Source organism: Thermobia domestica, chromosome 1, assembly GCF_964235325.1.
Source record: "Thermobia domestica chromosome 1, izTheDome1.hap1.1, whole genome shotgun sequence".
Taxonomy (NCBI): Eukaryota; Metazoa; Arthropoda; class Insecta; order Zygentoma; family Lepismatidae; genus Thermobia; species Thermobia domestica.
The window spans coordinates 187701605-187717192 of NC_137454.1; the positions used below are offsets into that span (position 1 = coordinate 187701605).

General features: G+C 36.1%; 1 protein-coding gene across 2 annotated transcripts in view; it reads left to right on the forward strand.

Annotated features, from left to right (window-relative positions):
• Positions 1-11126: 11126 nt before the first annotated feature.
• Positions 11127-15588, forward strand: part of tinc (transmembrane protein tincar) — a 115035-nt gene continuing 110573 nt past the window's right edge. For both annotated transcript variants that reach the window (XM_081767344.1, XM_081767349.1), the window contains exon 1: positions 11127-11392. The gene's annotated coding sequence lies outside the window, so the exon portion shown is untranslated. The remainder of the gene's footprint in view (positions 11393-15588) is intronic.

The window sequence follows — 15588 nt, forward strand, 5'->3', positions numbered from 1 at the left end:
GGAGTGCAAGGTCATATTTTTACTTTAAGACAAATCACAAAGAAGTTAGAATACAATCAAGATTTATATATGTATTTTATACATCTGGAAAAGTTCTTTGACAAAGTCCCATAGAAAAAACTGTGAAAATCCTGAGGAAAAAGAAGGCTAACGGAGGATTTATAAAAGCAATTCAAAGCTTTTACAAAAAGTGCAAGTGTTATGTAAGAAAAGATAATAGAACAGTGTATACAAAGAATTCAGGACATCAGCAAGAGTAAGACAAGGAGACATACTATCACCATACCTTTTCGTAATCTTAATGAATGACATCATCAAAGAAATACAGTCAAAAAAATTCAAGTAGGAAACTGGAATCTCAAACTAATAAAGATATTAGAACTAGTAGTGCAGATGACAGTTAATTTTTGCAAACACACGTGCTAATCTACAAAGAAATTTGGATATAATCAACCACGAACTGAATAAGCGAAATATGAAGATAAAGAAGAAGAAAAACGAAAGTAATGAGCATCAGCAGGACAAATAAATCATGTATTATTCACCAAGAGAGAAAAGAACTAGAAAAGGCGGCAAATTTAAATACCATGAACTACAGAGTAACAAATACAGGCAGACTATATGGCGCCATTAAGAAAGGATTCTGAGCGAAGAAAGAAATAAGTTAGGTAAACCTACCATATTTTATTCATGAGAATACGGGACATCTTAGATCTCCACCCCCCAAGCTTTCCAACACAATCCAATGAATTGTAGCTCTGGTTATGAACAACAGTATAATAGGCCGCGTTGGCTCAGTGGTAAAGCGTCCACCTCAGGAGGATTCGGTGAACTTTGGTTTGATCCCAGCTCGCGCCAAGTGAGCTTTGTGCTGGACAAACATCGTGTGCGTGGGTTCTCTCGGAGTTCTCCCATTTCCTCCCACTTTCTCCATTCCACCATTTCATTCATTATTTCATCATCACCGTCTCTAGCCTAGTCGGCGTAACCGCGGGACGTAAAACTAAAAGTTTTCATTTTATTTTTTTGAACAATATAATGGGTGAAAATTCCCCAAGCTGTAGCTACTTTTCTCTCTTCGTTCCCTGCAATTAATTGTACGGACTGAAGATGTTTACAATCTAACTACAAAAGAATTGCCTTAAAAACTTAAGATGATGTCTTATAAAAGTGCTCTACAGAAAAACAATATGCAAATTATCTCGTTTTATGTAAACAGTGATACAATCTACCTTCAATATTCTTCGCGCGTTTAGCAATAAGCTATTTATTTACATGGCTGTATTTGCCAAAATTATATTTGTCAGTTTAATCTGATGAAAAGCTAATTTTTCTCCTTGTGTCGTCTGTAATTGTCAGGACTAGATTTACATATTTCTAAGCCTAAACCAAAGCACAATTCTGTGCCCCTAGTCTCTCGAAAAGATTATAATTCTTGTTAACTTATACAATGTATTGCTGGAGAAAAGTCACTGATACTCCCTGCGCTTGTAGATGTAGAAACACTCAAAAGCCATTTGTATTTTTGAGGTTGGAGGGTGTCTGAGCAGGTGCAATGGAAAAAGTGGCATTGGAAATTTCGCTCGTTATCAAATCGGAAAGGGTGTGATAACTTGCTCGAAAGTGTTACATGCTACAGCTTATTGTTCATTCACTAGTTACAGAATTCCCAGCCAATGTCGCAATATTTGATTTTTACCTTTTCAAATAAGCTGATATTCATAGCAGAAATGGGACGGAATTAAAATACGGAACATTTGCCTGTCCCGACTATGGGGGACACTCGGGCTCAAAATGGGGACTGTCCCGTTTTTAACGGGACGTATGGCAGGCTCAAAGTTAGGAATCAAATGTAGTAGTCTACCGATCAGTATATGTCCTTACATTTTTATGTATGGATGTGGACATGAGTCATGGATACTAAGTGAGAGACAGAAACAAAGAGTTGCAGAGAAAACAAAGAAGGATAGAATTAGGAATCAAACCATCAGGCAAACATTGAAAGTTAAACTAATACAGTTGCATATTGAACAAGCTTAGCTTCAATGACTGGACATATCACAAGGGTGAAAGAGGAAAGATTTCCAAAAAATGTATGGGAAAGCAAGGTTAGGAGGCTTAGGGAAGAAAAGACCAAGAAGACGTTCAGGACAAACTTGGAAGAGGGCTCTAGAACAGATATCCAAGAAACACGACATTCCATTGGAAAGAGTAAAGAATCAGGCACAGGACAGAAACAAACGGTGAGGTCTTTAGAAAACCTCGACACCCAAGTAGTAGAAGAGGACCGGACTAAGTAAATAAGCAAGAAAATATAGCTCAGGCTGAGCGACATTATTCGATGGTCATCATATTATGTTCTTTTTTATTTGTCTCATGAACAGCATTATAAGTTTGCCTTGTAATGATTACAAAACAACGAGCAGATATTACCATTGTAACTGTAAAATCTGCAAAACTCTTCTTCAAAGTTTAAGCAGTTTTTGTCCTCAGAATTTTATTGCATTTGATCACTGGCGCAAATCCCGGGGGGATGAGGGGGACATGTCCCCTCCAATATTGGAACTGGAGGGGGACTGTCCCCCCAATAATCCGATTTGAAATATGTTTTTGCGGAGAAATGTGATGATTTTTGTCCGATTACCACAAAGGAAAGTGAGATGAAATTGATGTCCCCCCAGAATAAGCCTCAAATCTGCCCTCCTCTCAACATTGAAGACAACTCTGCTTCCTAGATCCTGCACAACATTGTTTTTCAACTTCATAATTATTTTGGACATAGTTTAAAAAAAATGCTTATGGGAACAGTCTTACCCGTCCCCCCCCTCCCCTCATGTTGAAGACAGATTTGCGCCGCTGCATTTGATGCGAAACTAGTTGATCGTTGCCGCCTTTTGAAATGGACACTAAATGTGAGCACAAATTAGACTCATAATGCACACTTTGAAACAGAGGGGTGAGCTCCTTTACACGCTGAACGCTGTAAGCCGACTCTCCCCTAAGTCCTTTCTCATACAAACTTCGTTCATGAAAAGGGAAGATAAACTTATAGTCAATCAATTTTTTTAAAATGTATTTCTACCACTTTCCTTAATACCTAATAAAGTAATCGAAATAAAAGTTCATAAATATTTGTAAATTAATTGGCATATGGATAAATTTTACTTTATCTCTCTTATAGACAATCGTTCCGGTGTCGGAAGAACTATGAAGCATGATATGGGGAAAAGCAATGTAAGTGTAATCAATACAAAGAAAAATGGGAAATAACAAAAATTACCTGTCGAATAATATTATTAATAGGAACATCTTTAAGAGAAAATTCTCATTTTGCTTCAAAATAGTAGGATCACAGGTTTTCTTGGTAAAAGAGATGTGTGTGGGGGGAGGGGATAGGCTTACCCTCTGATATACATTTTCATATTTTTAATTTGTAGTATTAGTTAGAATATATCAAACTCAGGAGAGTAATTGACCCTTCCTGTTCTCTTAAATGACACCCCTTCTTCAAAGGACTGTATGTAATCATCGAGGATATGCGGCTCAGAAACATAGACTCTTTCATGATGAAGAGATTATATCCACATATACATATGTATATACAGTATATATATATGCAAATGAAAGAGGAGAGAATCGTGCTGAGTGTAACATCCTTAATAGACAGGAAGACCAGTCCTCATACATCCGGCGATTCAAGTCACTCGGAGGCAGCTTCGCTACGAACATAAAGGATTTATCAAATCGAACTTGGAGAACGTGCATCCAGAATGGATCTAAATAAGTTAAAAAAATATAATGGTGATCATTATCGAATGATGTGGCTAATTGTTGGTGTACGTGTATTAACAAGTCGAACGTGAGAACGACCATTAATCGTATTTTCACTAAGATCTTCTTTTCTGACTTTACTCTTTTGCCCTTACATTTCCAACTAAGAACTACTCGATAACTCAGCCGTACATTTCCAATTGGCATCAATTGCTTTCTGATATGTTATCTGTTGGAAATCGAAATTTAAAGTAAAACATACTACCGTTAATATGCAATTATTTTATTAAATTCAAACGTTACATTATTCAATAACAGTTATTAGTCCTTCTCATACAAAGCTTTTAGATGAGACGAGACAGAATTTTCATGACGAGATAGAGATCATCCAATAGAAAGATATTTTTTTTTCGAGACGAAAGAGCACTTTCATGATATCTTTTCGAGACGAGACAAATCAAAACCTCGTCTTGTGAATTAACACTACTTAAAATATCCATTTACTTTAGGAATAGATTTTATTATATTGTTTAAAAATTTTTGAACCATTACTATAAATGTGAGATAGAATTATCTCTTTCTCAATGTATGAAAGTAGAATTCTTATTATCATCATAGATTTCACGTGGTGTTCCATTAAACTGTTTACGAAGTTTCAGTACTGCACATACTAAACATAAAATAAACGCGCTCGCACAAAAGGGAGACATGGGACATTTGCAGGCTAAGTGGGGTATGTCGAAAAAGCTACGAGCTCTAATTTGTCCGATAAGTTCTTTTTGGACAATTTTCTCTTAAACGACTCAAACCATTTTGTTCATGTTTCAGAAATAATATTTCATTAATAACCTGTCAGTATAGCATAATTCACTTGTCCTGAAAAATCTATGACGGGTAGTTTCATTAGGGATAGTTTACTATTCGAGGTGAGATTCTTTTCAAACGATTTTGTCAGAAACGACTTAGACACTTTTGTTCATATTCATAAATAATTATTTCATTAACAATCCTATAATATTGCTTAAGCCACTTGCACGAAAAGAGTAGTTTAGTCTTGGGTTGAGATTTTTAGTTTAGTTTTTTTTTTTTTTTTAGTTATCTCTGATACAATTTATCTAATTTGTTGATATTTTATTTTTTTAAAAAAATATTCCATTAATAACTTTAATATATGACACAAGTCATATTTGTGAAAAAATCCACAAGACGTAGTTTACTTTTTTAAATGAGTTTTCTTCGGGCAAAATTTTGCCAAAAAACATCTTAAAATTTTATTCACATTTTACAAGAAAATGTTTCATTAATAACAAGAACGTAATACGTATAATTTAGTTTAACGAATTGGAGCGAGAAAGTTCAGTGTGATTGCCCGTATCTTTTACTATACTTGTTTCCATGTTGGAACACACAGAAAACATATAAAGTGCCGGAAGGGGGAGGGGACACAATAGCGCAGTAGTGGAGATGTCACCTTTGGTGCAAGAGATTCCTGGTTTAACCCCAAATCATATGAATTTGTAATGGACAACATTAGGCTAGTCACTTTCATCAATCACCTGTTTCCTGTACATTTAAGAGTATATTAGTGGGATGATAAATTAAAGGTTTTGTTCTGCCCTCACGTTGGTCTAGTGACAGTATGGACAGGCGTACTGCTGAATCAGCAATATATATATGGGATGGTTCTATGCCCCCCCCCCCAAATTTTGAGAAGTGAGTATCAATGTATCCATGTTCTATGAATGAGAACATACTCCTATACTTAATCATATAGCAAAATAAACTCTCATCAAAGAGAAATTTACATTTTTGTCAATTTTTTACCCATAGAAGGGAACAAAATGAACCCCCAAATTTACAGAAGTACATAACCCGGCCCTATGCTAGCATAAAAAACAGTTTTGGCAATTTCTAAAATTTGAGGGGTGATCTTATGTACTCCTCCCAAAATTTAGAGAGTGGGCAAATGTACCCCTCCCAAAATTTATAGGGAGTGATCTTTAGTATCCCTAAGTTATTGGTAGCCAAGGCGCTCCAATTTTTCTACTGATTCAATTTGCAATACGCCTGTCCATACTATTAATACATTAGCTATCTTGCAGGTCTTTAGTATAGGGATCCTGTTGGATTCCCGGTGGGAGAGCTTTGAAATTCGAACCCATTACGGTGGTTCCGAATTCCACCCTAAATGGTACGTCCACGTCTCATATAGCCTCGGTAATTAAAAAAGAATGCTAAACTTCAATGCAACTAAAGATCTAATGCCATTTCGAAACATCTAACGTTAGGCATATATTTGAATCACTGAAATGTATCAATTTATATACTTGGATCTCTCAGTTCAGACTGGAATGTGGCAGAATTGAAATTGGATAAAACCGAGAGACGAAATACTGTGATTAACGTTCTTCTTTCTTCGTTCTTCTTAGAGAGATTCGGGGTTCGAATCTGTGACCGACCATCCTCGCCAAGATTTCAGAAGGGCTTTCCGCAGGATGGTACCTTTAGTATTTAATGCGGATCGTACCTCGGATATGAGCTCTGTTCGACATCGCTTCACTTTCTTTCACAGTCCTCTGGTGCTTGGGGTCCCGGGTTCGATCCCAGTCCCCGCCAAGTGAGCTTTGTGGTGGACAAACACCGTGTGCGTGGGTTTTCTCGGGGTTCTCCCGTTTCCTCCCACTTTCTTCATTCCACCATTTCATTCATCACTCATCATCACCGTTTCCTTTAGCCTAACCGACATAACCGTGGGACGTAAAACTCAAAGATTTCATTTCATTTTTTTCTTTCACAGTGTTATTCTTGCTACAATTGATTTTTACTGACTCAAATGTAACCAGCTCTGTGTGTGGTATCCAGAAATTTGTTAAAGGCAAAATTGGTAACTTGGAAAATAAAAGCCTCGAAGTTCATAAAAAATGGATATAACACTTTATTTACATTGGGTGTGACAAATCATCTTCAATGCAGTTGCAGTTTATATAATTTTATTATCTAAAGCGGTCATTTCCAGCTTCTCGTTGTGTGACGTAGAAGCGCGGTTTATATGGTCAGAACCAGAAGAAAGAGAATAGGTTGAGGAAAATAGAGAAAGAAACGAGATAGATGGAAAGGAAGAAATCAAGTATTGGCAGTGTTCCATTAGTCATGACTTCACGAATAATATATCTATAATACCATTGACTATGCTTTATTTATCTGTAAACACTGTTTTCTATCGGCGTGGGAGACCCGGGTTCGATTCCCGGCGGGAGCTGATATGGTTCGGATTCCACGTTAATCAGTAGGTCCACGTCTTGTATAGCCTCGCTGCTGAACGGGACGCTAAACTAAAATCAACTCAACTCAACTCAAAATCAACTCAACTCAACTGTTTTCTATCAACGTTAGGTTTACTATTTTCTCCTTGCTCTCTGCAAGTGATTTTCTGCGAATTCCAGCACCAAACTGTAATGTCACACAGCATCCAGTAGGAATTTTCACTCGATCTTATTGGTTGTATTACACTCAAACATTTTATGTAATGCACCGAGGTTACATGAGACATGTCTTTACAGTTTATCCTGACTCTGAACCTGATGAGCTCAGAGAGAGTTTAGGAATCGAACGTGTGTTTTCCGCATCACTATTTAATTACTAGGAAACTTTATTTCTGCGTTTTCTTCCATAAAATCTTGCCTGGAGGTAGGGGAGGTACAAAATCAAAACGTGAGGGGGGTTGCACTGACAAGGGAAGAGAGGGAGATTATATATCGGATTGGAAGATGGTTTATATACCAATCGAGAACACTAATAACATCTATTACGAAGCTGTAATAAAAATTTTCCGAATGGATATACTGTGCGATTACGAATATACAGGGTGTCCAGAAAATCCGTTTCTACCGTTAGAAATCGCAAACAATGAGACAGATGCCAAAACAGAGAAGCACGTGTTTGATCATTTTAAAAGTACAATGTATCAAAGCAAACGTCTTGTCTCAGGTCCACCCGCAGGGTCCAACTCAAAAATTGCAAAAGGTAAGGGGGTCAAGTAGCATATCGTTGGAAACCTGTTGAACAAGTATTGAGAGAAAACAGAACAAGTATTGACTCTCTAAAATTACCCTGTGTAAAATGGCGACCGGTCAAAATGTCAGCAAAAACGCCATTGTAAAGTCTATGGCTACCCCAAAAGGACCTGAAACGGTAATACAGATGTCAAAACAGGAAAACATGTGTGTCATCTTTTCAAAACTACAATGATTGAAAGTAAAAATATCTGTCCTAGGGTCATCCACAGGGCCCATCCTACTCAAAATTTTTAAATGGCAAGGAGGGGTCAAGTAGCACATCGTTTAAAGGTGTTAAATGAAAGCAGTTGGAAGAAGTCTGGACGTTCTACAATAACACTGTCAAACATCTTACGTTTTAGGTCTTCTTTCTGTAGTCGGGTTTTTGTTTGTTTTGATTTTAATTATTGTACTCAACGGAAAGAAAGGAAAACCCCTACTGTGATATTCTGCTCTTTGGGCTCAATAATGTCTAAATAAATAAAATATATATAAAAAATAAAAGCAAATTAAGAAATAAAGAAAACAAAAGTCATAACATTTGACATCTTTGATTATAGAACTGACTAGTTAACATATAATGTAGGCCTACAACCACGAACATCGATAAGTAGAGGTTGGAGCCATAAGAACTAAAGACTTACCTCTACTTATTTATGTTTATGACTGTACAATAGTGGTACTTATGCTCGTTGTCTGGATTATCAATTATAAAATGATTCAAACAAAACAATTTCTTGCATCAGGAACAGTAAATACGTGAAAATGTCTTACAATGACAACAAGTGCCGATTGCAAAATGGAAAGTGAAAGTGATCGAAATGAAGATGTACATTTTGATCGGCCTCTATTTTACGCAGGGTAGATAATTTTAGAGAGCCAGGACTTGTTCCGTCCTCTTTTATTTTCCAACAGTTTTACAATGATATACTACTTGACCTCCCTTGCCATTTGAAAATTTTGAATAGGACCCCGTCTGGGACCCTGTGGAGGGCCCTGGGACAAATATTTTTACTACAACAAGATGACACACATGCTTTCCTGTTTTGACATCTGTCTCACCGTTTCAGGTTCTTTTGGGGTGGCCATAGACTTTACAATGACGTTTTTGCTGACATTTTGACCGGTCGCCATTTTACACAGGATAATTTTAGAGAGTCAATTCTTGTTCCATTTTCTCTCATTTCTCAACAGGGTTCCAACGATATGCTACTTGACCCCCTTACCTTTGCAATTTTTGAGTTGTACCCTGCCTGGGACCCTGCGGGTGGGCCTGAGACAAGACGTTTGCTTTGATACAATGTACTTTTAAAATGATCAAACACGTGCTTCTCTGTTTTGGCATCTGTCACATCGTTTGGGATTTCTAGGGGTAGAAACGGATTTTCTGGACACCCTGTATATTCATATAACTCTCACAATATATGCATTCGGAAAAAAAATTATTACAGTTTCGTAATAGGCGTCAGTAGTGCTTTCGATTGGTATATAAACCATCTTCCACTTTGATATATAATCTCCCTCTCTTGTGAGATGCTAAAAAGTGTCCAGCACAAGAGTGATATGGATACATAATCACGATTGGCCAACTCCGTGGTAGTAAGTATGCCCTAGAAGAAGCATTGTTTCTGAACGTTCATATGATTTCTGACTAGTCGAAGAAGGCTTTATTTGAAACGAATTTGGAAGCAACACAAAAAGTGGCCCGTAATGAGTGAATTCTGTGCATTTGTAACAGAGGTTTTCTTTTACCGTTCATTTCCAGCAGCGTGCCCAGATTTATAAGCGCAATCGAACAATATAATATGGATGCAAATATATACTTTAAATTGAAAAACTGCCAGTAAGTATCAATATAAACAAAAACAAATAAAATCAACTGAAATATTTGTTATGGTGAATTTCTAACTTACTCGGGGTTGCTGCAGTATATAAGGAGGGCTATCCTGAGATTTTCTTGTGTGAAGCTCCTGGGTCTGCCACTGAAAAATGATGTGTGCAGTGAAAATGTTCTTCCCACATCGCATGACATCGCAGGGGCATGTGAAAAGCAGCACAATTCTTGGGTGAATTCCTCTTCAATATCTGCGTCTTCAACGGAAAGTTTCCTAAAAAATTTACACAGATTTTTTTTTTTTTTTTTTTTTTTTTTTTTTTTAGCAATAACTGACAAAGTTAGCCGTATGCAATTTTAGCGACACTATGAGAGTCTGAAGATAATGTTACTGAAACTTCTTCTGTAAGAGAAAGTAGATATAAGGAATTATTTCGAGCTTTCAACTGTCTTATAAAATCGGGTAGTTTGGGAAGTGGATATGGATGTACTTAGGAAAATGTAGAATTAGTGATAAGGGCAGTGCATTTGGGATGCAATATGAACGTTTAATATATTTCTGATTACAATATGCAATTTTAGTTGAAAAATCGTAAAAGAAGTAAGTGATATCTTAAAAACCAGAATCAGCACTACCAACATTTTTTTTTTTAAAATCGTTTGTCAAAATGTGTACTACGAAATACATCTTTTATGCATACCGTTTATGCATGTAGAAAGAAATAAGCATTTTGCATAAAAATAGGTATTACAGATTTCACTTCGGGGATGAGGGAGGCAAAGCTTTCCGATGTAAATATATATATATATATATATATATATATATATATATATATATATATATATATATATATATATATATATATATATATATATATCATTGGGTATACTGCCCGGCCCGTATCCAGGGGGGTCTAGGGGGCCGGTCCTCCCCTAAATTTTGGCTGCCCCCCTAAAAATTTTACAGTAGGCTTGCAAAAGAACTATAATATGGTGATGAAATATCATATAGTTGGATCGGCCCCCCCTAACTTCAGCCGGGCCCCCCTAAATTTTTGGACTGGCTACGGGCCTGTATACTGCTGATTAAATCTATATGTAGCCCTTACCTATACGTATCTGTATCCAGTGGCGTATTTACGATTTCGATTCGGGGCGTGAGCTTTCCTAACTTTATTCCTAGAAATGTGACAATTCTGCAAGATATTTCATTTACTTTAATATAGTACATAAAATTTTGGGTTGCCTTAAGCCCAGAAGCACCCCCTTAAATACGCCACTGTCTGTATCTTTATCTGTATATATATTTATATCTATACCTTATATCTACATCAAACTCAAGGAAGCAATGCGCCCCTGAAGGCCAAAATGACACCATCTAGTCGGGAGAATAATTATTGTATTGCTGGCAACCCTTGTGAGGAACGATTGAGAGCTGGGTGTCACGTGGCGAGCGTATCAGCGAGTGAGAAGCATCCGAAGCGAGCGTCGGCGAGTCTGTTCTGTTCTGTTCTGGTCTAGCTATCAGAGGAAAGGAAGTGTGTTGGTTGGTTGGTTGCGAGTGATTGTGGATGGCACGGTGGAGGCTAGTGGTGTGTGAGTGAAGTTTTCCTTGTGAATTTTGTGTATTTGGTGGATGGAAGTGAATCGTCAATGCGTGTTAACGGTTCGATTTTTTAACACAGAAAAACACTTAGCGGCAAAAACAAAACTGTTATTCAGTCTTTGAATGGTAAGTTATTAATTCATTCATCTGTACCTTATGTTCGTAATATCGTTTAGTGCGCGTGTGTGATTCACGTTTTTTTTTTCTTTTCTTTTCGCGAATTCTTCTCATGCAGTGTATTGTGTGTATTTCGGCGGCCAATCAATATTTCTCTTAAAGTTGTATGAAAACTGGTACTGTACGTATCATCACATACCTTAACCTGTGTTATTTTAAAATAACTATTTTACGAATAAAATTGTTTGCGGTTTATTAGCAATGTAACTTAATACTATTACAAAGTGTGAGAATGATTTTATTACGATATTCCGGCGGATTAGAGAGAGACAAATTTGCACATGGGTGTTTCGTGTTTGTAAATAACCCGGATTGTACACATACGAATAATTTTTGAACGAAGTTGATATGAACTTCGGGGAGGGACTCCCTGTGATTTGATGAAGCATCCGGCAGGACTCTCGTTTGTTTTTATATAAATTAAATAAATAGCATAAAAGAAAAACAAGTATATTCTGCTCAATGATGTCACATGTTTTGCACTGATGTAGGCCTATATAACTGGACGATAGTTGTCCTTATGTTTAATTTCAGTTCCCGGTGAACTGTTATTATCGACATATTACAGAGAACTCCCACTCAAATTTCATTGCGTACATTCATAAACTAATAATAATAATAAAAAAAAAAGTATTTCACATTTTTAAAAATTAGCTTTAAAGAAATAAGAACAAATTTTTAGTGTAAAGGAAGGAAGGTTAGTACTTGGGGCGTGGAGTTTCGCGTACACATTGTTAATAAGCCTGTCCCCCCAAGACTCCAGGCATTGTTTAGTCTAGTGGACTCTTCGAGACAGTTCTGATTGGCTTTCATCTAATAGTAAAGGTAGACCAATCATTTAGGTTAATAAGTTTACTCAACATATGTTTGCTTGTAGGTGTGACTTCCATCATGTCAAGGTGGATGGGAGCACACAAACAATATACACTACATACTGTTTCAGCTGCCAAATAGCAATATCGAAGGTTAATAATAATAATAATAATAATAATAATAATAATAATAATAATAATAATAATAATAATAATAATAATAATAATAATAATAATAATATCATAATTAACATTAAACGACGAACATTCTTTCTCTAAATTACGGATCCTATTTCTCCATTTTGAAGAAGTTTGGTTTATCAGAAAATTCCTTTATATATTTATTCTGGTTTTCCGTGTATCCCTCAGAGAGACAAAATCTCAGAACTGCTTGATGGATAACCATCAATTTTGGCCAGGAAGTTAAGAACCGTGTTTGTTGATGCTGGTGATTCACTTGTTTCTAAGATACGGAAAATAAAAAAAAAATGGTTTCCGATATATTCCTATGAGAAATGAAATAAAACGAGATCTTTAAGTTTTACGTCCGACGATTATGCCGGTTAGGCTAAAGGAGACAGTGATGAGAAATGAATGAAATGGTGGAATGAAGAAAGTAGGAGGAAACCGGAGAACCCCGAGAAAACCCACGCACACGGTGTTTGTCCTCCATAAATTTCAATTGGCGCGAGCTGGGATCGAACGGGATACCCTATGCACCAGAGGTGAGCGTTCTACCATTGAGCCACAGCGGCCCCCTATATTCGTATGTGAGTTAAATTAGGGATATCATCCTCGCTTGATATGCTACCCACAGTGCTGTTGAGAGTAGCGAGTTAGTATAATGTTCAGGATCCAAAATATGATTATGTTCGTGGAATACAACAGTAAAATGAAACTAAATGATTTTCTATTCGACAAATTTAGACTGAATTTTTTCTGTTTTCAAATATTCATTCATCTTTTTAAAAATAGCTAATTTAATTTGAGGTAAAATGCTATATTTAAGTCTAGGTTTGATAAAATTTAACTTTTTAAAGGAGTTTGGTTTGCTAAAAGCCTAACCAAAATCATTCGCGTGGAGTACATTGTAACATCACTATTTATCCATTTTGGTATTTTTCGAGTATGTGGAAGGAAACAGAGAACTGAGTATGTGGAAGTGACTGAATTCCAGTGTTCAATTCAAAATTCAGCAACAAACTCTTGATTATAATTTTCTCCTTATTCCCATTAAGTATTATTTGGATTACGTCATAAACAATTGACCAATGTTTTTTTTTTTTTTTTTAATATTTCACATTGTCGATTATTGCTATTGTTTTAAGTGTAAAATTTGTCATAGCTACATATTTATATAGAATTTTGCAAATAATAAACTAAAAGGTGGGCTGCGCCGGCTTAGTAGTAGATAGCCCACTCTGATGCATAGGGTCTTTGGGTCGATCAAGTTTTCGTCAAATAAACTTTGTGGTGGACAAACACTGTGTGCGTGGGTTTTCTCGAAGTTCTCCCGTTTCCTCACAACGTGGTTTATTCCATATCTCATTCTTTATCATCTCTGTCTTCTTTAGTCTTGGAACATAATCGACGGATGTTAAACTGAATAATAATAATAATAATAATAATAATAATAATAATAATAATAATAATAATAATAATAATAATAATATTAATATTAATATTAATGTTTAGAATCAACAAATAGTATATTGAGCACCTACTCGAGTATATAGCTAAATGATACATATTATTGTCTTTGGTGTGGGAGACTAGAGTTCAACCCCAGATGGGAGTTTATTTGAAGCAGATTCCAAGTTGTTTAGAATCATCGTTCTTCTTTTTTCTGAGTTTAAAATCAGGGGCGTCATTTAGGGAGGGCAGGAGGGGGCAATTGCCCCCCCAAGAGTTTCAGATATACATATACTTTAATCAATTGTCTACTAATATATTAGTACAAAACGTGAAATTCTTATGTCGGTTGTGCTCTTGCCCCCCCCCTTAAGCAAAGTCTGAAATGACGCCCCTGTTTAAAATCTCTTTTTTTGGTACCGGGGCTATATGAAACTTGGTTCTACAGCTTAACGGGGAATACGAATAAATGTGCTCCTGCAGGAACTGAACTTGATTGTCTCGCACCAAAGGTGATATTAGTACCATTTATTACGAGGAATCCTCAATATATTGTTCATGTATACAATCGTTTGTAGATGTTCGTGAGCATTAGTAGGTAGAAAGATCAAGTATGTCCTTATTTATTTGTTTGCTTCTTGCTTAGAATGTAAGTGCTGGAATTCTATTTTCATCCATTAGATATACTGGCCATTTGCTTTTTTTTTTTTTTTTTTTTTTTGAGTGTGTAGCCTCTTATACTGAAGTCTCAGGGATAGATCGACATGTCCATGAATTTAGGTGAAAAATTACGAAATAGTACGGCTATATGGGAACATTCTCGATATTCAAACATTGATGACTTTTCAGTGTGCTGAGAGTTTTTATGGATAGAATTGCAGCATCATCAGACATATTTTGTTATTATTAGCACATCACTTTTCGCAAACGAAGAAATTTCTTATAGCAAGGTCTCCAAGAACCTCTTCATCTTGAAGTAATTTTCTTTTTCTAATACCATCTTTCAATTTTAGTCTCCCATTGTTTTTCCTGTCACCGTACGTTTTGATACATTCCTTGTGATACAGTTCCTCCCCAGTTAATGTCCCAACCAATTTCTCTTCTTTTTCTTTCTTCTATGTTCCTAACACTTCCTAGTTCGTTCCCGTTCGACTCAGCTCATTCTCTACATTCTTCTTCACACCGACATTTTGATATTAAACAGGGGTTTTAATGTTAAATTAGTTTCTAAAACACAAAGCGTTACATTAATTTCAGATTTACGTTCTTAAAATTGAATTAGAAACGTTAAGATATTCGTATTGTAGTGTTTTGTAATATCTAATTTAACGAGAACAATCTCAACAACACGATTAATCATTCTCTCTTAGTTCAGCTCCTTGTGAATGCTTCGCCAAAGACAAGTGGCATTTTTTTATATTACGCTCTTTCATCATTGTCATATTAAAATAGCGATTACGTTCTTTGTTGGTATTGTGTATGTTTTGAAGTAATATATTTTAGCCGAACATCCCACAATGTAGTCCTGTAAGCTAAAGAAGATGATGACATGACACATGCAAATGAATAATGATCAAGCAATTGGTGAAGTGGTAGCGAAAGGGACAAGAGAACCCACGCGTACCGTAGTCTGTTCATCCATCAGTGCTACCTAGAATCAAACCTTCAGCTTTGAAATCAGAGCTGAAGCACTATCATCGT